This window comes from Lygodium microphyllum, chromosome 24 (genome assembly GCF_053477565.2).
Source record: "Lygodium microphyllum isolate KBCC chromosome 24, Lygodium_microphyllum_v1.1.10, whole genome shotgun sequence".
NCBI lineage: Eukaryota > Viridiplantae > Streptophyta > Polypodiopsida > Schizaeales > Lygodiaceae > Lygodium > Lygodium microphyllum.
The window spans coordinates 55042761-55067895 of record NC_141158.1 but is presented as its reverse complement, the minus strand read 5'-3'; the positions used below and the strand labels follow the sequence as shown (position 1 = coordinate 55067895).

Below are 25135 nucleotides of genomic sequence, written 5' to 3'. Positions count from 1 at the left end.
GCCTTCATGGAGATGGAAATTTTCCCATTCTTAGTGTAAAAACAAACTTAGACTCTTTGATCACTCAAAGGACCATAAGCTAAGAGTAGAGAGACAAAGGACATAGCAATGCAATAAAAGTCAAAAGTTGACTTGGAACTGTGTTCGAGAGATGAGCTAGTCATGCAATCACATACGTGAAGCAAACAATGCTAGCAATCAATAATGATGGTTGTACTTTTTTGGCAAGAAAGAGAAATGAAACAAACCCATGCATAAATGAACTGGTTATATATGATCTAACACAAATAGCAATGATTTTCTCTAGACCTTGGTATATCAAAAAGTGTAGCATTGTATCATTGTAGAAATAACTCAAATATTGTTTTTTGAATATTTCTTAAAAGCTCAGTTTTTATGAAGTTTCCACAAATACAACCAATAACAAGCACATGTACCAATGATGAATTACAACCAACAACATAATTGGCTATAGAAAAAGATTATCATTAATAAACTAAAACAATCATTTATTACCTATAATAGGAGTAGAAAGTAGTATTTTTACTAGATAGAATAGAACAATTGGATTTCCTAGTTCTTATCTAGAAATGCTTTCATACTACACCTACTTTCCAAAAAGTTCTAGGTAATAATTTACTTTATCAATTATTATATATAAAAGGAAACTTAGGAAGGGAAATACTTGATTCACTAGTTATATTTGGATTTTACTAGTTGTTATGCAAATAAACTAGGGGGGAAAAGTTCCTAGTTCCTAACTAGGAAATCAGTAGAAATTTAGTGCTCTATCGTCATTTTTCCATTTAGCAGACAACTTAAAGCTCCTTGGGATCTCTATTTATCGAACAAAATAAAATATGTAGCTGCATGCCTCAATCTTACATCAACAATACATTTTGTAAAAAGTTATTGAAACATTAAACCAAATATGATTGTTATAACATCTATGTAACATCTTTTCTGTGTCATCTAGTGGCACATATAGTGGCTTATTTTAATGCCTTTATTTATGTCTCCTATTGACCAATTAGCGTGTTCCTACTACTACTAGCAAATTTTGATGTTGCTAAGACTACCCCACATGCTTAGTATGAGAGATTGAGAACCATGTTGATGGAGGATGAGATGTGACTATAGAGTTGTAGACCATAGAGAAAGTTTGAAAGAAAAGCAAGTGACTTTTATGGAAACATGTGGCTTGCTAGACAAAGGTTAGTGTTGAGAGGACTGAACAAGAACCCATCAAAGTACTCTTCTAGCATTGCCTTCTACACAACTAGATTTTGCAGAGGTGCAATCTAATTGGAATTCGATTTTGATCCAATTTCTTAAAAGGCTCCTTTGCTTGATTGATGAACATTTCAACCATCAATATCATAGGGGTGCATATGGTTAGGTAAATTTAGCTTGTGCTAGTAAATTACAAAATAAAAGGATTTTGCTCCAAGAAAAACACGTTTGGGAAAACGTGAGACATACAATTAATTGATGGACATATCAATAAATCAATATGATTTAACTTAGAAGTGTGATTGCATCCGTGTCTAACAAATGAATGTGATCAACTTAGAAGTGAGATTGCATCCTTATCTCTAGGGCAAGAGATGTACGTCTAGTTGCAGGTATATGAATCGAATGATCGAGTAAGGAGTGTCATGCATCCTTGTCTCTAGGGTAAGGAGTGTCATTGGCATCCTTGTCTCTAGGGCTACATCCTACTACAAATGTAACTTGTGGGAGAGAAGCTGTGATTGTAAATGGGTTGGATTACGCCTTTGATCGCAGAACCCAAGATAGGCTCAGAATCGATCACGCAACACGTGGGGGAGGTACACCAGATCTAAAATAATTACATGCCGTGGGGCTGGGGTTGACGAGGGAGGCGACGACGTCTCAAGGGCTTCTCCAGCACAGCGGAGAGGTAGATCTCCTCGCGGCCACGGCGGTCGAGCTTGGGGCCGACAGCCCATTTGCGGACGACATAGCCGAGGCGCTTGATCATGGGGACGTACGTCTCAGAGAGCTGGACTTTGCCGCAGAAGAAGCGGTCGAGCCAGAAGATGCCGCCGGGGCGGAGGACGCGGTCGATGTCGAAGAGAAGGAACTCGAGGGTGGTGAGGGGGATCCAGTGGCTGAGGACGTGCATGGAGTGCACCAGGTCGAGCGTGTTGTCGAAGAAGGGCAGGCGCTGCGATATGGTGATGTATAGAGGCACCACCCCGCGCAGGGCTATGAAGTTGTTGAAGGGCCCGTTCAGGTTCATGCTTGTGGTCACGATCGTGATCCCCCTGTCGCGCATCCGCACCGCGAAGCTGGCCGACCCACCGCCGATGTCTAGCCCGATCCGGATGGTGCCCTTCTTGTGCCCGATAACCTCCTCGATGGAGAAGTCGAGCTCGGTGCCGTGCTTCTCCCAGCGGTCCTTCTCCTTGCCCTGCAGGTCGAAGCAGTCGTTGCAATCGTCGAAGACGCCCTGCTGCTTGCGGGCGTTGAGGCAGGCGAAGCTTTTGCATGAATAGGCGGACCAGAGGATGGACTCGTCGGCCGGGAGGGTCCAGAGGCTGGCGGGGAGGGGCAGGGGTTCCGTGAAGTTGGGCGGAGCGCGGGCGAAGCAGCGGCGGCGGGGAAGGGGCTCGCAGCCGTGGAGGAGGAGGCGCTGGGCAAGGCTCTGGTCGTCCGGGCAGTCGCCCCGGACCTCGTACTCCATGAAGCGCCGCAGGTCCTCTTCCTCCAGCGCGCAGGCGTGCCCAACCGACGACACCAGTGTGTCGGAGCCCTGCCCGGGGTTGAACCCGAGAGGCAGCGCGCGCAGGGCCGTAAACTCCTGCAGCTCCCGGCTCACCCCCTCCTCCTGCCTCATCCACCTCTTCCACTTCCCCCATACGCTCCCCTCGCCATCCTCCTCACCTCCTGCCGTGCCTGCCGACATTGCCACGAGCGCCTCTGCCGATGCATTCAGCATCTCCATGTTCTTGGCCACCGCATCCAGCAGCGCCGGCGTCGCCCCCCTCAGCTCCTCCCGCACGTCCATCAGCTCCTGCTCCGTGCTTTCCAGCTGTGCGCGAGTCCGATTCAGCTCTTCCAGGAGCCTTATTACCAGCTCTGATAACGACCGCGCCGTCGTAGTCCTATCATCGGGATCATGAACATCCCCATTGTCGTTGATCGTCATATTCGAGCCGATCATGGAGCTGCCGTTGTAGAAGAAGTAAGCAGTGAGGGCATTGCTGGCGATGAGGATTAGGACGACGAAAAACGTGTGGGAGAGTCTCTGGTGTCTGCGATTGGGATCCATGGACTTGAAAGCCTCCTCGGAACCCATGGTGGAGCTACAGCTATGGTTGAGGAGAGGATGAGAAGCGATGCTAGAAGAGCACTTTGATAAGAGAATGCATCCGAGAGAGAAAGAGAGAGAGGGAAAGGCCGGGGCTTCAAGTGATGTGGCGTCCGTCTCTATTTTTATCCGAAATGCATGCTAATCATGGCAGACGTGCATTGCAACCATACCCCAATCACGCTAATTGTTCACTTTCACGTACTCTCGCACTAGCCACTTCCTTTTGCTTTTCAGCCCCTGTGCCATCCCATCCTATCATGCGCGCCACTCTCTCGACCCCTCAAGCAAGAGAACACAACTTGAGCCTTCTCGTTCATTTTCTCCTTTGACGCGTGCGGAAATGCTTAGCTAAGAGAGTCTTTTCGCACGATTCCATCCTCCATCGCTATGTCGATCCATGCCTCTTTCTCGGCGAACGACCTCTTTCACGAGAGAGAGAGAGAGAGAGAGAGAGAGAGAGAGAGAGAGAAAGAGAATTTTGGAAAAAACGACGAGAATTCATCGAAAAGGTAGGAGATTGAAAATAGTATCAGAAGCCAACCGCCATAAAAAACTATTTTTAAAATAAAAAAACATTAGTTTATATTTTAATTTTGCCCTTTAAAGTGGCAACGAAGTGGCACGCTTTACAAATTTACTCACTCTTAACTCCAGTATGGATATCTTCCTTTTTGAGTTAGAATTTTTTAATTAAAAAAAGATACTCTCTCTCTTTTGCATAAAAAGGGCAATCAATGCTCTAGTGCGTGGCAGGCAATGCACGCTTAATAATCTTATGTGCAAAGGAAAAATGTTGGTCAAACAGAGCACTACGGAATAATATAGCATGCCCTTGTTAATTTTATGTGCTGAGAAAAAATGTTGGCCACACAGAACGCTATAGAATAATCCAGCATGCCCAATTATAAACTCCTATGCCATGCCCTTACATTAATAGAACTCGTATCCTTAGGGGTTTATTACATCATTTTGCTACCATTTAAGCTAACGAATCATGATTATTGAAAAATCCTGATAATAGTTTTGTATGTTGAACGGAGGGAAAATCTTATCAAGCGATGCTCTCTTGTGTAAGCATCTTATTTCCTTTCTACGTTGGATATTGCATGGAGTACTTTCTGCTCACATACATGATGTACTTCTGTGAGATATAAGCTACTTCATAGGCCTTATTAGCAATTATAGAAGCGGCGCTCAATGGAGAGATCAGCGGCTAGGCTAATTACGTGTTACCTTATATGTAAATTTCTCTCTCTCTCTCTCTCTCTCTCGTTATGCATGGCTTACAAGTTACTAGTAGTTCTTCATTTCAAAGTGCCTAGTGAGCGCCTGTGGGGCAATAATTACATCCCTGTCGAGCTCGCAAATCTCAAATGCTCAGTGCCTGAGACCTTCTACAAGGTTCCCACAAAGATCATGCATTGCAGTCGTTGTGAGTACTTTGAGTATGTCCTAGATATATATGTTTTGAATATTTGCAAACCCCATGCAAGAAAGCATTGCAATTCGAGTGAGTACTTTGACTACTCATGTCTATGCGCTCTCCTAAATTCAGCATCGATTATATTTTGACTTGCGATCGCAGCCTGGAATTTGGCATACGTATCTATTTTCTTAGGTTTGCAACTAGGAACTTTAGACACTTATCTAGATAGTAAAAAGATCCATATCTAGTAAATGCACAATTTTTTCTAGTTAGCAACCACAAATTTTCTGTCTGCAACTAGGTTTTTAATTTTACTCGATAAAATGAATCTATATCTAGTAAAATAAGTGCCTCCATATAGTGAAACAAGTCCATTTTCTATATAGTATCTAAGTCAGCTATCTTTACTATGCAAAAATCAAGCTGTAGCCTAAGAAAACAAGTGTGCATAGTGAATCCAATTGAATTCCTATATTACATCTACATAGTCATGCTTATATAATCAAGTTAAGTACCACATCACAATTAATGGGCATAGCCATCCACCATCTAACACAATCTCAAATGACACAATGGTGAATACACACTCATAACAACATGTATGTATGCATTCAAAATGTACATGTCCTTTGAGATACATGCACGATTAATTTTCATTCCCACATAGATGGCATAAATAAGCCAAACAAGTTTACATGTAGATAATAATAGCACTCGAATATCATTTTCTTGATAATATAAATATTTCTTTTTCACATTTAAAAAAAAACAATGAGAATCTCATCCAATTCAAGTCAATGGTTATGACATTTACACAAGTGCAAACAATTCTCAATAGTTAATTGGGTGGGTCCCTTATAAACTAGGGGCATGCCCATCCATTGACATAATAGAGTTGACGATTTAGATCATAACATTTTTTGTTAACTAAAATGTGATCTAATTAGCCTTTGCTAGAGCAAGTATATGCCATTAGAAGTTTAGGCCTTCAAGTTTTTACATGACTCATTAATTATTTTTGGGTGAATAATATTCATTGAGCCACATTACACCCACCATACCTTATTCTTTACACTCAATCTTCTTTCTTGTACCACTAAATGTCTACTCCTTACACATATGCATGTATTATGTAAGTGGCCAAATACTCATGATCAACACAACGTATAAATAATCCTTTAAAACTAAAATGAGGGATTAAAAATATTTCCATTGCATGATCCACATATAAATTTTGAATAACTATGTAAATAGTAGGAGTAAGTAAAATATTTATGTTGCATTATCAACACATCCTTTGGTAGAATGAAGTTTTCAAAATAAAAAGGCAATACCAAGAAAATAATGATTATGGGATCGCACCTCAACTTTAGTTCGAGATAAATGTAGCTTACTAAAGTGCAAATATGATGTTTGGACGGTATAATATTCTTGTCACTTGGATATATGAGAGCTCATATTCACTTACATTGCTTGTTCATCTTATGATAGGTTTCGTGCATTTTCATGGCTTTCTGTGCATTTTTCATGCCTTTACAACTACCTGTGCCAACATGCTTAAATGGCATCTTTATGATGTTGATATTTGACTTATTATTTTTGTTAATTTTCTCAACAATTGACATGCCTTTGACCCTAACATTTTAGAGTCTTGCCCCATAGTCAAAAAAGTTTACAAGGCACAAAATTTGAGTACTTAGAATAATTCTTAATGTGTGTGTGTGTGTGTGTGTGTGTGTGTGTGTGTGTGTGTGTGTGTGTGTGTGTGTGTGTGTGTGTGTGTGTGTGTGTGTGTGTGTGTGTGTGTGTGTGTGTGTGTGTGTGTGTGTGTGTGTGTGTGTGTGTGTGTGTGTGTGTGTGTGTGTGTGTGTGTGTGTGTGTGTGTGTGTGTGTGTGTGTGTGTGTGTGTGTGTGTGTGGTAAAATAGTGTAGGACTGTATGAACATGAAAAAATGACCTATAGCTACTCTTATAGAGCTGTAGATGCCTAGACTATGTCATAGGAAGAAATCTGAAAATATAGTGGTTAATCTTTATTGCAAATGGGTAAGGTCCCATTCGAATGAACTTATTTACCTTTTAATCTAATCAGTTTAAGCTTACTTTTTCTAGAAAAAGAAGGATTTGGTTTTTTTTAAAAAGTGCTCCTAGCTAGAAGTAACATTTTCAATATTGAAGAATGCAATCTTCACTACTAGCAACAGAATCTCTACCTCCCTCCAATTATCCAAGTTCTAAGAAACTTCTCTTCCTAATTTGCCCACTGATTGACAAGCAATAGACAAGTCTTCTCATCACTTTCAACTCAACTTGATATTTATCATGCAACTTGATCTAAGCATGATCTCAAATATTAACTTGAAGCTTTTGTGACACTCTAATAGCCCATTGATCAAGCATGCTACATTACCCTATTGTAAGTGATGCTAGATTTGGTGATGGTTTCATGTGGAATTTTGATTATCATTTCATATTGGTGACGTACCTAGCCTTTTAAGTTTAGCATCATCTTCTTTGTGGTGAGAATGCTTTCCATCTAGTGAGCTACTTTATTGGATGTACTTGTTGAAAATGCAATCCACACTTGCTAGAAAGACTAGATCACTATCAATGCAACACTGATGAGTTGAATTGAATCCTAGGCCAAATGGAGGAAGATTTTCATAATTGGATAGACAGGATGTCATCCATCACCTTAAGGTTTTGGGGGCTAGATGGCTAGCCCAATTATGAGAAACTTCCAGTTAAGCATGCACTAGCATGAACAATATTGGAATGGGTGGCCTCCATGCAAGGGGAGGTACAAGTGCCCCCCACCCACTTTCTAACTTGGTATCAGAGCTCAAGTTACTAAGCTTGGGTGGCACTAGGACCTCAACCAAGGTATGGATTGAGGGGGGTGTTAGAAATGTAATCCACACTTGCTAGAGAAAACTAGCTCACTATCAATGCAGCGGCAATGAGTTAAGACTAGGATTGAATCCTAGGCCAAATAGAGAAAGATTTCCATAATTGAATAGACCGGATGCCATCCATCACCTTAAGGTTTTGGGGGCTAGATGGCTAGCCCAATTATGGGAAACTTCAGTTAAGCAAGCTTTAGTGTGAACAATACTAGAATGGGTGACCTCCCGAGAAGGGGAGGTACAAGGGCTCACCACCTAGTTTCTATTTGTACTAGCATTCCAAGCCAATTTTTTATGTGAATTATATTATTGGGCTCTTAATTATGTATCTATGGGGACTCCTTTAATCAAATTACCTATATATGAGAAGTCACCCTATTCAATACTACTTTGATGCCAATGTAATCATTTTTATATTCTAATTGCTACAATATATCAGATGCATCAATAAGAAATCACTCATTCAAACACCATAGAAGCAACTTACTCCTTCAGTGGAATGAGAAAACTAAGTGCTCGAGTAAATCAGATTGCTTCTTAGTTTGGTATCCACATTACTCACATTTCTTGGTCATTCCTAAACTATATTAAGAAAGCAATTTGTGTATGTCAAACTCAAATGTGAGACAGATTATGTGGAAACAATGTCTTGCACTAGAACTAAAACTATAGCCATTGCAATAAAAATTATAAATAGAAAACTTTAGGTTTGATACAAAACTTATAGAATTTGTCCAAATAAATTTTAAAAATGGGCATTTCCTGGATAGACAAGCCAAACATTAATGGGTTAGCTACACTTGTGACAAACCAACAAAAACACCTAATTTTTAAGCACTACTTCAGTGGGAAGTGCTGCCACAAAATAAAAAAATTCATATTGCTGATAAGTGGAGCATTCCAATCTAATGTGGTACCTATTTGTTTAATGTGATGGATAAAGATTTGTTCAAAGTAGGAAGCTTTAGCACATCTACCTTGCAAAGATTACCATGGAATTAGTGTGAAGCTATGATAAGCTAGGAGCCCAAGCCAATTGAAAACCACAATTTAAAAAAACTTCCAACATAAACCTAAGGTATAGTGTGTGATACAGTGCACAAGAAAGGATTTGAAGTAAATAGTGGAAATTTTTACTAACCTTCTTAATATCACATGAATATTTATAGCACTTTTATATGATCAAATATCCAATCAAGGAGTCTCCTTGCCTTCAAACCCTCGAAACACCCACCATCTTGTACAAAATTTCAAAGGTAACATCATTCTGACTAGCTTCTTTGGGTCATAGTAAAATGAGTTCATATAGAGGAAGAATATCCAATACGAACGGCATTGATTTCAACTTGAATGCATATATTTAAGTATCCAAAAATTAAAGTGTATTAGGCATAAAGAAACCTCCTAATCAGGGAAAAAGGTTCCCTAATGGTGCTAAATATGTTCACACATATCACTACCAAAGTGTGGTAACAAAAACCCAAAGTATGCCCTAAGTGGTGATCACTAATGCACCCTACCTAAACCCAACTCTAATCTTGCTAAGGGGTGCCCTAATTAAAAAGAAGAAAATGCTACAAAAGCATGCAATGAGATTAAAATGATGTCCCATAAATCACAATAGCCTTTAGGAACATGAAATGTTGAGGAACTGATCTGAAAGACATGACAATACTTGTAGTCAAAAGCGCATCAACAACAATAGTTACTAGCATTTCCACTCTTATGGAGTTTTCCTACTCACAATTAGGAAGGGGATGCCAAGTAGATTTGGCAAGTAACAATCCCCAAATATGCACCAAATGATTCAAGAGTACAAAAGGTTTGAGATGAACATGTAGTTCACAATTAATCACGTGCCATCACCAAGCAAATGTCCTAATGTTTTCCATGCATAATACCTTGGTCTTCAAGGAAAAATGTGCTAATCATATTTGAGATAGAGACATTGCATTAGCTCACTCAATCACACAATTAATTATTTGTGTCATTCCAAATCAATTAGCAACTCATGGGCACTTTAGGGGCTTCATTACCAGATCCGCTCTCCCCCATGGAACCTACCCTCGGGGGAGGGGGGGGGGGGTCACTCATAATTATATGTATATATAACGTGAGTTCAAAATAAGGGGTTTTTAAAATAGCATTTTGATACTTTTTTTACATACAGAAGGGTGTCATATAAAGGGGTTACTTACAGATTGAATAGAAAAAGGTTGTGTTTTATTCAAGAAAAAATCACAGATTAGGATATTTATAAATAGGACATGAACGCATGTTATATAGAGGATATATATATAGTGAACCCCCCGAGGACCTACCTCATACTAACCTTGTTATGTAAAATAGCCATACTCATCCAACTCCTAACCTTGCTCCATAACTCCTAATTCTTATAATAGGTGGCTCCATTAGGAGATTTATTAGTTCCTCCACTAGAAAATATTCATGAGTCACCAATAAGTTATATTTGGGATTTATTTTTTGTGCACAAAAGGATTTATTAGATCCTCTCTACATAGATATCTATAAAACATAGTAATCACTTATCTTGAAGTTTGGGGTTTTGATGTCACTTATTCTCACTATGTTGTGGTTGTATCAAGCTTGAACACTTAGTTTGTTGGGCATTATAATGGACTATTAGGTGAGGTTCTAGGGATTTAGTGCTTGGTACCATAGATGATGCAACATTCCTTGCACATGCAACAACCAAGACTATCTCATGGAGGACATGAGTTGTACTAAGCATCCTGGTATTTCTCTATTGTTTGAGAATGAGTTGTTAAGAAAATTAATGTAGCAAAAACGAAATGTCAATGGCAAGAGTAATGCCCTAAAATATCACATTGAATAAAGAGATAACTAGCCTCCATAAACATCTTCATATCATGCAAGCAAGGAATTATCTTCTAAACACATTCAACCTATAGTCTTACCTCAAGAAGCTACTCAATTGGAGACATATTTTGACTTAGATGATATCAAAGCTAATTCTCTTATATCAATAATCATATATGAAATAAAATGTCTTAAATTTCACAAATTTATAGGCCGCCCAAATCAGAGACTACAATATCATTGAATGTCCGGACATTTGTGGACCTTGGCTTTAGCAATGACTACTCTCATCTAGATGTGTTTCTTGCCACTGTTACTCCTTGAAGCCACTATGCTACCTACCTTGCGCAGGGATGGTGGTGATGCACGATGAAGCAAGAGATGAATGTGCAACTTGAGGCAGATCCTAGCAACTTTTGTTGCAGATGGTGAGCAAGAGATCTTTTAACAGTGCGAGAAGAAATCTTTGTGAATTGAGCAACAAAAGCAAAGAAAAAATGAAGCAAGAGATGAGCCCGAAATTTGAGGTGCATCCTAGTTGCTCAAGGCCCCTTCACCAGATACGTGGTCCCACTCTGATGGTAATAGTGAGCACGACAAGGATAAGATTATGCATAAATATTGGTGGATTACGAAGCAATCTTTTCTAGGATTTTTTGCTACTAGAGATGGACTTGAAAACTCCCACTTATTGGCCTTCCTTCCCCGATCCAAATCTCACATCACAAAATGTGAGAGAGAGGTGCTCTCAACAGATATCGATGTTAAGAAACTAGAGCACATATTGGTTCAAATTCATGCAAGAAGTAGTGCTCCCTGGGTAAAATGGGACACAGAGATAGGTACCATGATACATAAAGACAGGGAGTGTCTGGCTATCTTATAAAGAGGGATCTTTGAAATACATAGTTGAAGTTTGGTTCTACAACAACATTCTCCTTGGTGAGAGGTATAGAATGTTTTAATCTCATGATGCATAGAAACTTCTATGTTATATCATGATAGTTTGTAGATTGATGTGCACATTAATGGCCCGATGTTGTACAGAAGAATTTGACTTGCAGTTTACATGTTATAGTAGGACCTAGAAAAACTAATGTTATGGGATTTCTGCTATTATTTAACCCCCATGGTGGTGTAGCATGAAACCAACTTCAAATATGCTTCCTCATAGGAGAGAGCTTTATTTTGTCTGCCTTTGCATGACATGCTTCAGGGTTGTATTTCGAGCTATATTTAATAAGGCTTCAAAGAAATATTCAGGATCGAGAAGCAAGGGCAAAGAAACAATGAAGCAAAAGATGGAACTTGCAATTTTCGGGATCAAGCAGCAAGGTGAGAAATCTTTGAGATCAAGCAGCAAGAGCATGCCATCGCCAAGTAATTGTTTACTAATGGAACCAACTGTAGTAGGAAAAATGGTATTGGAGTCAGCAACCTATGAATGATTATGATGAGACAGAGGACTATCTTCAAGTTCATAATTTGCATATTAGAAAATATCAAAACAGAGTGCATTATTTTTGTTAATAGTTAAGCAAGTACTTCCCAATACAACTGAGTAGAGAGTACCTTGCTTATTTTGGGAACAATGGCCCGTAAGGAGTATAGCCATTCATTGAGTTTTTTCCTCCTCTTCCTCTCAGAGACGAGATTCTTCGACACGGGATTCTTGCCATCGAGACTGAGCTTACTTCCTTCATTATCATCCATGGCATCACTGTTGTCAAAGGAATCAATTTGTTTCACATCATTTGTAAATTTGGACTGCCCAAGCCGCCTTACTTCAACAGACTGTGGATGTGCTGAGGAAGCAACTTTTTGCTTGGCAGAAGAGGAGGCTAATATAAGCATTTCAGCATTTGCAGTAGCCCCATTGTGTTGTTTCTTCTTATTGCACAATCTTAGCTTGGCTTTGGGTACTTTCGTAGTGGATGAATAAATTCCTCTAGTGAAATAGTGGCAGGGGAAAACACCATCGGCATTGAGCATGGGATGTTCCTGTCCATTGTAGTTTGCATACTTTGAAAAAGTTCAATGCTTGCACCTGCACTGAACAAGGGATGCAAAATGTGCATAGATTCAAGGAGCTTGTCACTTGAAGCTGAGTGATCTACAAAATCTAACTTAGTCATGCTGATTGCTACAATGAACTACCCCAACAACTATAAGGATTAGTCATGTGATTGCTCTAAGGTGAACCGTAGCTGGCGATCAAACAAGAGACTATAGGATGAGCCCCAAGAGTATTGGAATCAACCTGAATTGATGATTGTCAATGAGTCTGAATCTTGTCAAAAGAAGTGTAAGGAATCATCTTCTTCTAGAGGAAGCAACAAGATATAAATTTGCATGATATCAGTTCAGTTCATCAATGTTAGCATGCCATTCAAAATTGGGCTTGTTGTTTGTTAAATGGCATGTTGTTGTTCAATTGTTGGATTGAGCTTACCAAGGCTCAAGCTAGAGAGATGGTAGAATTGGCTGTTGGTTGGATTGAGCCTATGATGGCAATTGCACTTGGTTGCTTGGATTGAGCCTATGGTAATGGTAGTGGCACTGGTGTCAAAGACATGGCTTTGGGAGTACAGTCATCAATGCAAATATCACTAGCAGCAATCTAAGGGCTGCATGCTCATGGTGACATGTGTGAGAAGTAGGAGATGTATTCAGTAGAGATCACCTTGAATTCCGTGATGCACATAATCAATAGAAGCAAACTCAAAAATGATCCCTTTTGTATCAACTTCTTGGAGCTTAATGAATTAATAAGAATCATTGGGCATATTGGATTTGAAGGAGTGGCTTCCTGAGTTCTCTTGAGACCATCTATGGATTGGTACTTTAGTTCACCTTGGATATTCAATAGCTAAGACCAATCTAACTTCTTGTGGAATATGGCTTGCTTGTAGGACATTGTTCATTGGCACCATCATTTCTAATAGGAGTATCAATGTTTACCTAGCATTTGAGCAAATCAAGGCTTCTTTCTTGTGAATCTTTGTCTAATCTTTTTTATGAAGCCTATGTGCACTTGAAACCTCACTAATGAGAGGCTTGTTCTATCTAGCAGCTTTTTCCTATGGAGTCAAGAGTGGTCATGGTAGCAGCTCTTCTAGACACAGGCAATGCCAACAAGGTGCTTGGAGAAGGGGAAGCATATCAAACCTTGGAATGCCACCACAAGGTATGTATCCTTATGAAGGAAATCCATAGAAGGTACAACTCTTGCTACTTTGGTGCTCTTACATTAGATGCACCTCTTGCTACTTTAGTTGTAGCAAGCCTAATAAAAGGTTAGATTGGTTGAATTTTAGAGCTTGATGGATCTATATGTTTCATCCACCTATCTAAACAACTTGCTAAAACATTGAAAATGAAGAATGTAAGTTGAGGGTTTTGATATCCTGTTTGCATGTACTGGTAAGCTAAATCAATTTGGCTTGGTATGATACTTCAATCTATTGGATTTCTATCTTGTGGGCAAACTCAACACTAGCATATGTGTTTGGTAAAGCTTATTGTTTGAGAATCTAGATAGCATTGCATATTCCCACAAGAGTATGCATTGATTTATATGGGCATTACATTATTCCCCATTAGTAAGTATGATACAATATGGTTCCATGAGCATATCATTTCATTATTTGTCTTGTTGTGGATAGGACTATAGGGTTTGAAGCATACAACCAGTAGAGATTTGCAGTGCTTTTAGGATCAAAGGTGAGGCAATTTGCTAAAAATGGTAGGTCTTCTCGTGTTGCTCTGAGCTTTTTTTGCTATGCATAGGTTTGAGCCTTTTGATATCCCTACTGATTGTAAGCAGGAAATGCATCTAGGGATAATATTGTTGGTGAAGCAACAAGGATGTACATTTCAAAAAAAGGGAAGGGAGGCTTAGGAAGAGCCAACAAGACTTAAATTTTTTAATGGTGGAGCAGATCCGACAACTCTAGACCTACCTTAGGTGCTGTAGAATATGGTGAAGCAAATAGAATGTAGTGTTCAAGACAAAACTTTTTTAGTGGATTCAATTACAATTCTATTGCTAACAAGACAACATTGTGAACAAATCATGATTAATTTGCTTAACATGATATATTAGTGTGGTAATGGCTTGTATTAATGGTTCAAACTAGTTTTCTTGTATAGGAAAATTTTACTATATCTATGGTTTCAACTAGTTTTAATATCTAGGAATATTTTACTATATCAACTAGGAATTTTAAAAAATTGTCTATATAGAAATATTTTACTAGATCACTAACTTGTGAAGTGTTCCACTTTTACTAGTTGAGACTTTTTCTAGATACTTTGATAAGTATCTAGAAAAACTCTCTTTTTTTACTATACGGAAAAGTTTTTAAAGTTCCTTGTGGTTATGTTTTCAGTGCACTGTTTGTGTTGATTTCAGATCCGCAACGCTTAATGGCTTTCGTTGTTGTGGTATGGAGTCTTGCATATTTCTTTATGACTCGCTCTTGTTTAATTTAGGATCTTCAAGTAAGTGTGCTCAATGAGCTTTCTCTCCGAGTCGTATAAGCTTCTGTTTATCATCATACGAAACCCTCAACAATGTCTTTGTTTTCGCAGAAAACTTGATTCCCTAATCATTGAATACAAATTTATAAAGCTTTTCCAAAATTTCCATGATTTTTAAAAATAACGCAACCTTATATTAGGTTAAGATAAAATAGAAATGAGCTACATCAGCTGATTGGAAACACGTCAAACTTGTAAGAATTTGTCCCTCCATAAATGTATTCATATGTCCATAACAAATTCTTCATTTCTCAAACTTATTGAGGACCATTACTCCCCCTCAAGCGAGAGAAATGCGACAACCAAGACATGAAGTTGGCATTCATATTAACTTGCAAAGATTTGGAAGGATTTTGATAGGCAATGGCTATCCAAAATAGAACTTTAGAATATTCATTCTACTCCACATCAGGACCATGAACAGCCAAACTATGAGGTCTTTGATAACCCAATTGGTTTGTAGCATATAAAACGTCAACACCATCAAATAGTTCATCTCCTTGATGATAATGGATAAGCCTGCTTTCTATCTTGGGCATGCAAAGAATCAAATGTAATAGCCGCTCTAGAAGACCATGTACAAATCTGTGATCCATCTTTGGATATCTACGAGCTGCTTTACAAACAATTGTGATAGCAAAGTCACAAACAACAAGGTCATCCCTATAATTTGCAGCTACCACAGAATTCGTAGCATGAAAAGGGATGTAGATTGTAGAATCCTCCTCAGTGCAACTATAACTAGATGAAACCTTAATACAATAGGAGTAAACCCAAGTCGGCTAGGATTCATACATAGCAATTGAAACAGAAAACTTGGCATGTTTGCTTGGCCAATCAACTTTAAGAAAAGAGAAACAACCTGGAGATCCGTGTGTGGCATCATTGCATCTTTGAGCTATGAAAGTAAAACCAAGGCAAAAATGGCTCCCAACTCTAGCATATTCCACAATAAGAACAGGTCTTGATTGGGGGCCACAATTTGTGCACAGTAGATACCACCCAGAGCCGCCATAGAAAAAACCACCAAGATCAAAAACCTTATGAAAACTGGCACCAACCGGCAAGGATGAGCCACCTTGCTTGCGAATTGAAAATCCCTGTCCACCAGCAGCTACTAAGGTGTTCATGCACCCAGAAAAACTCATGCCAAAATTGTCTTTTGGCCCATGGAGAATTGCCTAGCAGTGTACTCTTATAAGGAGGCAAGGAAGCACGTAGATCATGTAAAGAAATTCTTACCATCTGTGATTGGTAAAAGAGAATGTGTAGCAACCACTTGGTAGGTTGCAAGGACAGCATGGCACTTGTTCTGGATAGGGATTTCTCCAAATTGAGAAGCGCTTGAAGATGTGAAAGCGCCTTGGCCAGCCTATAGGTCAAAGGTTTTTGCAACTTCTTCACCTCCTTTTGCATGGGGCAGATGGGAGCTCAATTTCATATCATCTCCATGACTTGGCTTGGAGAGGGCCTTCGCCAGGGTCTTCTTGCCCTTTTTCTTCTCTTGTGTTACTGGCCGGGAGGCAGCCATTGTTTGTGCCTTCATCTCTACTTGCATTGGGCGGGAGGTTGCCTTGCACAAGGTTACATCTTGTGTAGAATCACTCCAAGAGTTGGAGAGTATGCTTAGCAGAAAGTTGAGCACAAGCCACAGGGGATCATCCAACCCATTGATACCATGTAAGAATTTGAGAGAACAACATTGCTACAGTAATTACATGCAAACATTACAGACAAAGAGTGCTCAAAATTGTTGTGCTTGTTATGATCAGAGACAGATATGAATACATCTAAGAGGCATGCATGTGAAAGGTCACATGAAACTGTTCAATATAGGATGCCTTTACACATGACATGTATTCACACTTGGAACATTACTTAGTTCCAACAAAATTGATCATCAGTTGATCTTGCTAAGAAACCTATAGTAGATGCTATAGCTTGCATTTCTCTTCCCTACGTCTCTAAATACCCTTAATACATTTTCTTTGCATTTGGAAAAGTCCATATCATAGTGCCTCTTGTCAAATATCTTAGTGTTCCCATGGTTCCATACACACTTTATTGTGATAGCTTTGATGACATTCCAGAGATCAACAACTGTGTCCTTCAACGTGCCACATTTGCCAAAGAGGGCCCCTTTGCAATCTATCTTTCCCATAGAAGCCAAATTCTTCTACCCATCTCCTTATCTTCCTCTAGAGTAGCTTCACGTCTTAATATTCCCAAAGGAGATATTGGATTGTCTCCACATGCCTTTTGCATAGCCCATATAGAGAGAGGCAAACACTTTCCCACCTTGGCCAATCTCTCCCTTGTTGGCCATTTATCCATGATGGGCTTCCAAAGGACTAGATTGAGCTGTCGGGATGGAATGCAGCTCTAGAACCTTTGGACCCTCCCCTTCCAAGTCCTTAATTTAGTTATGGGATACTTTTTCTTCCAATTCTTGCTCAAGTAAAAGATGAATCCGCATCTTTTTTTTTGAAGGTCCTTCCTTCTTGGCATAAGCAATTACGACTCCCTACTCTATCTAGAAGCACCTCAGCAAGCTCATCTCCTTGTGTACATAGGAGTTTGCCATTCTCTCTTCACCCTTGTAACTATACTGCTAACCCATGCAGACTCGTTCTCCTTCAAAGTAGAACGTCTTCTCACTTCCGCTTCTGGAAGCCAATTCGGTGAGCTTGGGTCCCATGTATCAACCCAAGACTTGAGACCTCTATTAAAGAGTTTGCATGCTTGGGTTGGTCTATCAGGGTGTAACCATCCTCAAATGCTTTAGGCGAGATCCAAAATTTCCTTGATAGGTCGGGGTCATCCCCCCTTCCTTGCTTCCCATCCATTCCACATCATCTATCACCTTTTTCCACTCTTTCAGTAGGGTATTCATTGCCTTTGATCCCAAGATTTTGATCATGAGGCCTTGGGAGAAAAGTATGTCTTGCCAACTCAGGTTATGCCAATTATCTCCAAGTATTTTTCTCTCCTTGATCCAATTTGTCATTAACACAACCTACAATTGGATTGGTGCATAGCCTACTCAGCACTCCCAACAATATTCTTCTTGCCTTATCCCTAAGAGGCTCCACTTCTAGTCTTCGTTCTTTCTTTTCATCAGGGGTAATCAAGTCCCATGCAATGGTGTGCCATTGGTGCAACTCACCATTGGTCCAGAAGAAATTTTTGAAAACTCTTTCCATATCATTTTAGCACTTTGTGTTGAAGCCAAAAGTGGCTACTATAAATACCACTAGAGACACCAACATTGAGTTGAGGATGACCAACTTTCCTCCCATCATGGCTTTCTCCTCCACCAACTTTTGCACCATGACCTTGGCCCTCTTTGGAAACCAATCAAAACTGTGTTGTTAGGTGAGGCCCAATCCCAATGGACAACCTAGGTATTTGAAAACCTCACCTTTTTAGATCATCTTGCCACCATATTCCTTCAAAGACCCAAATACAATAATTTATGTTTTGCGCAGGCTTATCATGGAGCTTGATACTTTTTTAAAAGTTTGTATACACCAAAGATTTCATCTAGCTATTGCTCGTTGGTCTCCACTATATTGGAGTTGTCATTCAAAAAAAAAAAGTGATAAAGTGGCCACCTCTAAGGGGCTGATTGTCCCTCGTTAGACTAGTTACTCTATGCAGTGGATCATGGGGTTAGTACCTATGGTAAATTAAAGTAATGGGGCCAAGTGACACCCCTATCTTATGGACCATTGAAGTGAAGGGTGGGGTAACTGAACCATTTATGTATACGTAGGGAATGGCATTTGTGAATAGTGTCCTAACCATTTCAGCACATTGATGGCCAAATCTAATTAGCTCTAGAGTTTTCAAAATGAAGTGTCAAATTACCCAATCATAAGCATTGTCAAAATCCATGTTCACCAACATTGTCTTCTACCCACTTGTAGTGGCCAAATCTATCAATGTTGCTAGATTTAATATTGTATTTTGAATCTTCCTTAGAAATATGAATCCATATTGTCTTGGATGGATGGCTCTCTAGAGGATGTGCTTAAATCTGAGAGTGATCATCTTTGCCATTAATTTATAGGTCACATTTAACATCATAAGTGGACTCCATTGACTAATCTTCAAACACTTCATCAACTTGGGAATCAATTTGATCATTCATGCATTAGTCTCAGTAAGAATTCTTCCTTCTTTGATGCATGTGTTGAAGAAAGCAACAAAGTCTTTTTTACCACACGTATCCCAAATGGGCCTTATAAAACTTAGATGGTAGTCTGTTAGGTCCTAGAGGTTTTCCATATTTCATGAGCCTTAGAACAAACTCTACATCTTTTTTAGTGAAGGACTTGGTAAGGGATCTTCTATTTGCTTCAATGATTGCACTTGGTAGCCATCAAAGAAGGTCTTGATCCAACATCAAGGATCCCTTTTCATATTTAATTCTTTCAATGAATCCCTCCTAATTTTCCTTTTTAGGGTAGCAAAGTAAAAGCTTGATGGATTATCTCCTTCCACCTCCCATTGGATCTTCAATTGTATATTTGTAGCCTTAATCTGATGGGCCTCTTGATCTTTAAGGAAAATCTCAATTTCCTACAAAAGAGTAACAAGTATATTAGTATGAGGAGAAAAACTAACAACATCAAGAATAGCTACCCTAACTCTTGGTGCACGATCCATAGTAGCTCTCCTCCTGTTCATAGTAGCTTGGCCATGCTTCGTAGAAGTGTTTATCACCACCAAGTTGCATTTAATCCATGCCTCCCTAGGTTCACAAGTGTCCTCTTTTATACTTTGCCACACATGCTTGATTCATGCTAGATATTTTGAATCGTTGAGAAAATATACATTGAGCCTAAAAGGGGGGTGGGGGTCCATCCATAGAGCCACACCATCAATCTAGATGCTGAAGGTCACCTAGATTGGACAATGACAAGCAACAAAACTATTGGAGGTATAAACTTACAAATATCTGCTTTTATCTCCACTGAGACTAAACTTAGCTCATTAGGGCCAAAAACACTTCAAAGAAGGCACTTGTAAGAAAATGATTAAGTTGCTAATTAGTTGAGATTTTGAAAAAATATAACTACCAAATTTGGTTACTCATGTGTGATTAATGAGAGAATATTTGGTTCATTGAATGGGTCAGCCACCATTCATTGCCCTCATCTTTTAATTTACGTCAAGGTCACCTTTTCAACCATTTTTTTCTTGAAACTTGAGAGATTTTATATTTTCATGATATGTGCACCAAAATCGTGTTCGTTTGCTCTCACGTCTTCTTTTCACATACCAACCACTCTTTCGTCGTTCTCTTTCACCATTCTCTTCTTTGTGCTCACTTTCTTATCACTATGAGATTCATTTGTGGTTGATCTACTAAAATGTTTAGCAATACCTCTTCAAGTAATACAGATGTGAGCACATGCAAGTACAAACTTACCATCCAACTATATCCAATTTATTCATCTTGGAGAAGTATACATCATCAAGTACGAGCGAATGATATGGAGGCTAACAAATTGCGAGTACAAGGAAAGAAACATATAGATTTGTGGGTGGATGGAAATATTTATCCCAAGGATCCTTCCACATGTAAACCTCCTAATTTTTTTAATATTCATGACTACATAAGATATGTTGAATAAGGTTATAATGGGATGCTTGGCTATTGTACAAGGTTATGCTCTACATCTTGCACATACATAGCTCAAATGAACAAAATGAGAAAACCATTATTAATTGCACAAACAAGCATTTTTGAGCTAATGAATAAGATCAACAGTTTGAAAAATGCTAGTAAGTCATTACAAGACAAGCTAGCATGCTTAAAGGAAACTCTAATAGGATTTAAAGAGAGGAAGAGACCATTAAAAAATAGAACTAGCTTGTGTGAGAGAGTAAAGAAAAGAAGACTAAATCTTGCAAAGAAATATATCTCTAACATATTAGACATTAATATCTGAGAGAGTGAGGAGAGAATCGATCTTTTAAAAGAGACCATATGAATAAGAAATATATTTTGAGGATTCTTAAGTCACCTCAGAATGTGGATTTGAGAGGCCCAACTCTCAAAGAATTGGTAAAGGACTTAAAGGACACAATAAAACTAAACGAAATTGTAGAGATATATGATATTTTGGGTATTAGTCAAAAACGTTATCATACTATCTCTAAATTATCATTTAAAAATCGTAAATGTAATAGAATAAGTGCATTTGGGTTTCCTCAAGCCCTTGCAATATCAATTGCAATGACTGTTATGAATTGTAAGATTCCACATGTTTTTGGGGAATACATTCATATTGAAGGGTCTATGCCTTACAAAAAGACAAATAGAAAATCAAATTTTGAATACAATGTGTTTAACAATATATGTATTGATCTAAGAAGAGTACATATTGCAATGGTTGACATGTATAGACTCACAGTAAAGGAATGTCACGGTGTTTTGAAGTTTGCCTTGAAGTTAGATGAAGTACATTTTTAAAAATGACACAAGATGGAAAGAGTCAGTATATGTATCATGAACAGGGTATTGGACTACAACAGTGGGGGTCAAGCACCAATGCATAAGTTTCAGTCTAAGATGCTAGTGCAGCTCAGGTACCAATTGAGATTTGGTGGGTTGGTACATATCCTTTATGTACATGGGCCTTACTTTGTGGAGAGGCAAGGCCCCCTAGCAACTTATAGTGACCAAGGCATGGAAAAATCTCACTATCAAGCACATACAAGTTTTTTTTCAAAGCACAAAACATGGAGGAGGAGTTATGAAAAGCAATGCTCTTGAGGAGCTATTCAATTTATTTTTTCGACAATAGATTCAATACTTTGTGTACATTGTATTATGTGTGGAAGAAGAAGAAGAAACTAACAAGAAGATGTTTTGATCTACATCTCTCTTCTTGTGCCATTGAGTGAGCTTCCCCTTATGTGTATCGTGTGTGTTTGGTGTAATAGCTCAAGCAAGTCCCCCCACCACGCGATTCTTGACATGAAAGCAGAGCAACACCACTGAAGGAGGTTGGTTTTGAAGGCTAAAGTGAAGGAGAAGAAGCAAGGATTCAAGTAATCAAGAAACTGCTAAGAAGCTCTCCCATTCTTCCACTCTTTCTCTTGGATAGTTCATGTGGAGGCATCGGAAGTAGGGTAGAGTGAAAATCTCAGACTGCTATGAGATTTGGTGTGCGAGTAGAGCACTATATATTATACAAATCCACCCTTTAGGGTGTCCACTATTTTTTTAGTATTTAAGGCCGTTTTGAGTCTCTTTTTAGAGCCGCAAGAAGGTTGTGGACAACAGTTTCAGGGTATACTATGATTTTGACTATAACGATCGAAAGTGGGTGTACATGTTGTAGATTTTGAATCTATAATTTTTTAGGTGTTTGCCAAGAAGAAAACATAAGATGTACTATTGAGCAATCAGTGAAAAACATTGCTTAGTGTATTGCTATGTACTTGTTGTAAAAGGTTGTAGAAGACTTGCTTGTTGTTTTGCATTTTTTTTGCACTAATGGTAGAGAAGAGTAGAAATCCCATCATTAAGAAGCTAGACAAGAACAACTACCCTTCATGGAAGTTTCATAAACTTTCTCATTGGAAAGGGCCTTTATGAGTTCATTTCAGATGAAGAAAAAGAGCCAGAACTGAGTATCCTTGTGACTGCAGCAAATGAATTAAAGGTATCGAAAGAATGGAATGCAAAAGACAAAAAGGTGATGTATTGGCTATCTACAATCATTATGATACTATGTTAGGACATGTTAGAAATGCAAAAACTTCACATGCAACTTCGATACTTTTTTAGAACACGTTTTTAGTAAATACAAAGGCATGAAAGATTCAACTTAAGCAAGAGTTGAATACCTTGAAGAAAGGAAAAATGTCTGTCTCAATGAGTATATTTTGAAGATAAGGAGCATCACAGATGCTTTAGCAACGATTAATGCAATGCCTGATGATTATGATTTAATTTCATTTACTTTGGGTGGCCTTAATAATGGGAAGGCTTTGGAAATCATTTGTCACTTCTGTATATGTATGAAAGCCATTTTAAGATTTTGATAAGTTGATTACCGAAGAGATCAATGTGCAGGGTGACTCATTTGAAAGAAATGGTGAACATGTCTAAGTATTTTACTCAAGTTTAAGAAGGGGATGTAGTAGATTCTCTTCAAAGCCATGGTATGGGATGTGTTGATGATAACCAATAAAACATATTAATTAGCAATTCGATGAAATGCAGGTTTTGGAAGGCCGTGGAAACTTTAAAGGCACGGGGAGCTCTAGAGGAAGAGGTGAATGACTAAACAAAGGTTCTAGAAAATTTGCTATTATTTGTCATTATTGTGGCAAAACATATCATATTGCAGCCCATTGTTATACTAAGAAGAATAATATCTGCAATGGTAAATTGCAACAAGAAAACTATACATCGTCTTTATGATCGAATGAAGACAAAAATGAGTTTCTATTTGTTATGCAGCATATGATGAATGTTGTTATGGGAAATGAAAGGGAGCGACGGATGGAAGGTTGGACTCGAGAGCTATGGCGGGAGAGCAAGAGCAAGAAAGGGAGAGACTAGAAATGGGAACTCCAACAGTCACAATGTGTGATCGGACCTTCCTTTATTCAAACTGTCACTAAAAGAATAAAGAATAAAGTGACGGTGACGGGCATCCACCACCTATAGTGTGCAGTGGCAGTGACTATCAGTGTAGTAATACACGGGCGGCTAAGCAGAGGCGCCTTTACCCCCAACAACCTCCCACTTAAAGGCAAATCTGCCCTAGTGAGGAGTGAAAAGAAAAAGAAAAAAGATAGTACAACATGCACACATGTACAACAAGATGAGGAAAGACGTCATCTCATCCCACGCCCATCAACCTCCTGAGGAAGGCAAAGCGCTCTGTAGAGAGGCTTTTCGTGAGCAGATTTGTAGGATTATGGTCAGTCGAGATCTTGACAAGATCAATAGACTTGTCCTCAACAACCCCACGTATGAAGTGATACCTCACCTCAATGTGTTTCGTCTTCGCATGGAAGATCGGATTCTTGGCTAACTGAATAGCACTCATAGAATTCGAATGCAGTGTAGGGATAGCATCAATACCAAGGTCAGCAACTAAACGACCCAATCAAATGGCCTCCTTGTAAGCCTCAGTGGGGGCTGCAACATACTCGGCCTCTGTAGTAGAAAGGGCCATGCATTTCTGCACCCTAGACATCCAAGAAACAGCACCTCCAGCATAGGTGAATACATAGCCAGAAGTGGACTTCCTACTATCTGCATGTCCTGCATAATCAGAGTCAGTGTACCCCACGACTCCTGTATCCTGGCTACCATAGCATATGCACATATCTGTAGTGCCCTTTAAGTACCTCATGATACCCTTCACGGCATCCCAATGCTTCTTGCCAGGTGTAGCTTTATAACGTATCACAACACCAACTGAAAAGGCAATATCTAGACGAGTGGCTATCATGGCATACATAAGATTGCCCACAACGGATGCATAGGGAATCTTGGCCATCTCCGCCCTCTGCTCATCTATCTGCGGACAATCAGCATATGATACCTTCACATAAGAAGGCAATGGATAGCCAATCGGCTTTACATTCTGCATGCGGAAGCGCTCAAGGACTTTATGAATGTACTCCCTCTGTGACAAGTAGAGGAGTCCCTGATGCCTGTTGTGTTTAATGCGCATACCAAGTATGTGAGGGGCTTGTCCCAGATCTTTAATCTCAAAGCTCTTCTTGAGCTGAGCCTTAAGAGCATCTAGCTCATCATGAGCTTTCCCTGCTATCAGCATATCATCCACATAGAGTACCAAAATCAATAAAGAACCATCACGAGCTTTCTTCTTGTAAAGACACGGATCCATAGTACTCCGGCTGTAGCCTTGTGACTGCATAAAGGCATCAAACTTATGATACCAATCCCTAGGTGCCTTTTTCAAGCCATAAAGACTTTTCTTCAATTTGCACACTAGGTGCTGCCTGCCAGGTTCTGCAAAGCCCTTAGGCTACTCCATATAAATCTCATCATGCAAGTCCCCATGTAAGAAAGTCGTC

The 25135-nt window shown here is 39.2% G+C and overlaps 1 pseudogene; it reads right to left on the bottom strand.

The window, feature by feature from the left end:
* Window positions 1-1390: 1390 nt before the first annotated feature.
* LOC148015112 (putative methyltransferase At1g29790 pseudogene) lies at window positions 1391-3419 on the bottom strand (annotated as a pseudogene).
* Between the last annotated feature and the right edge of the window lie 21716 nt (window positions 3420-25135).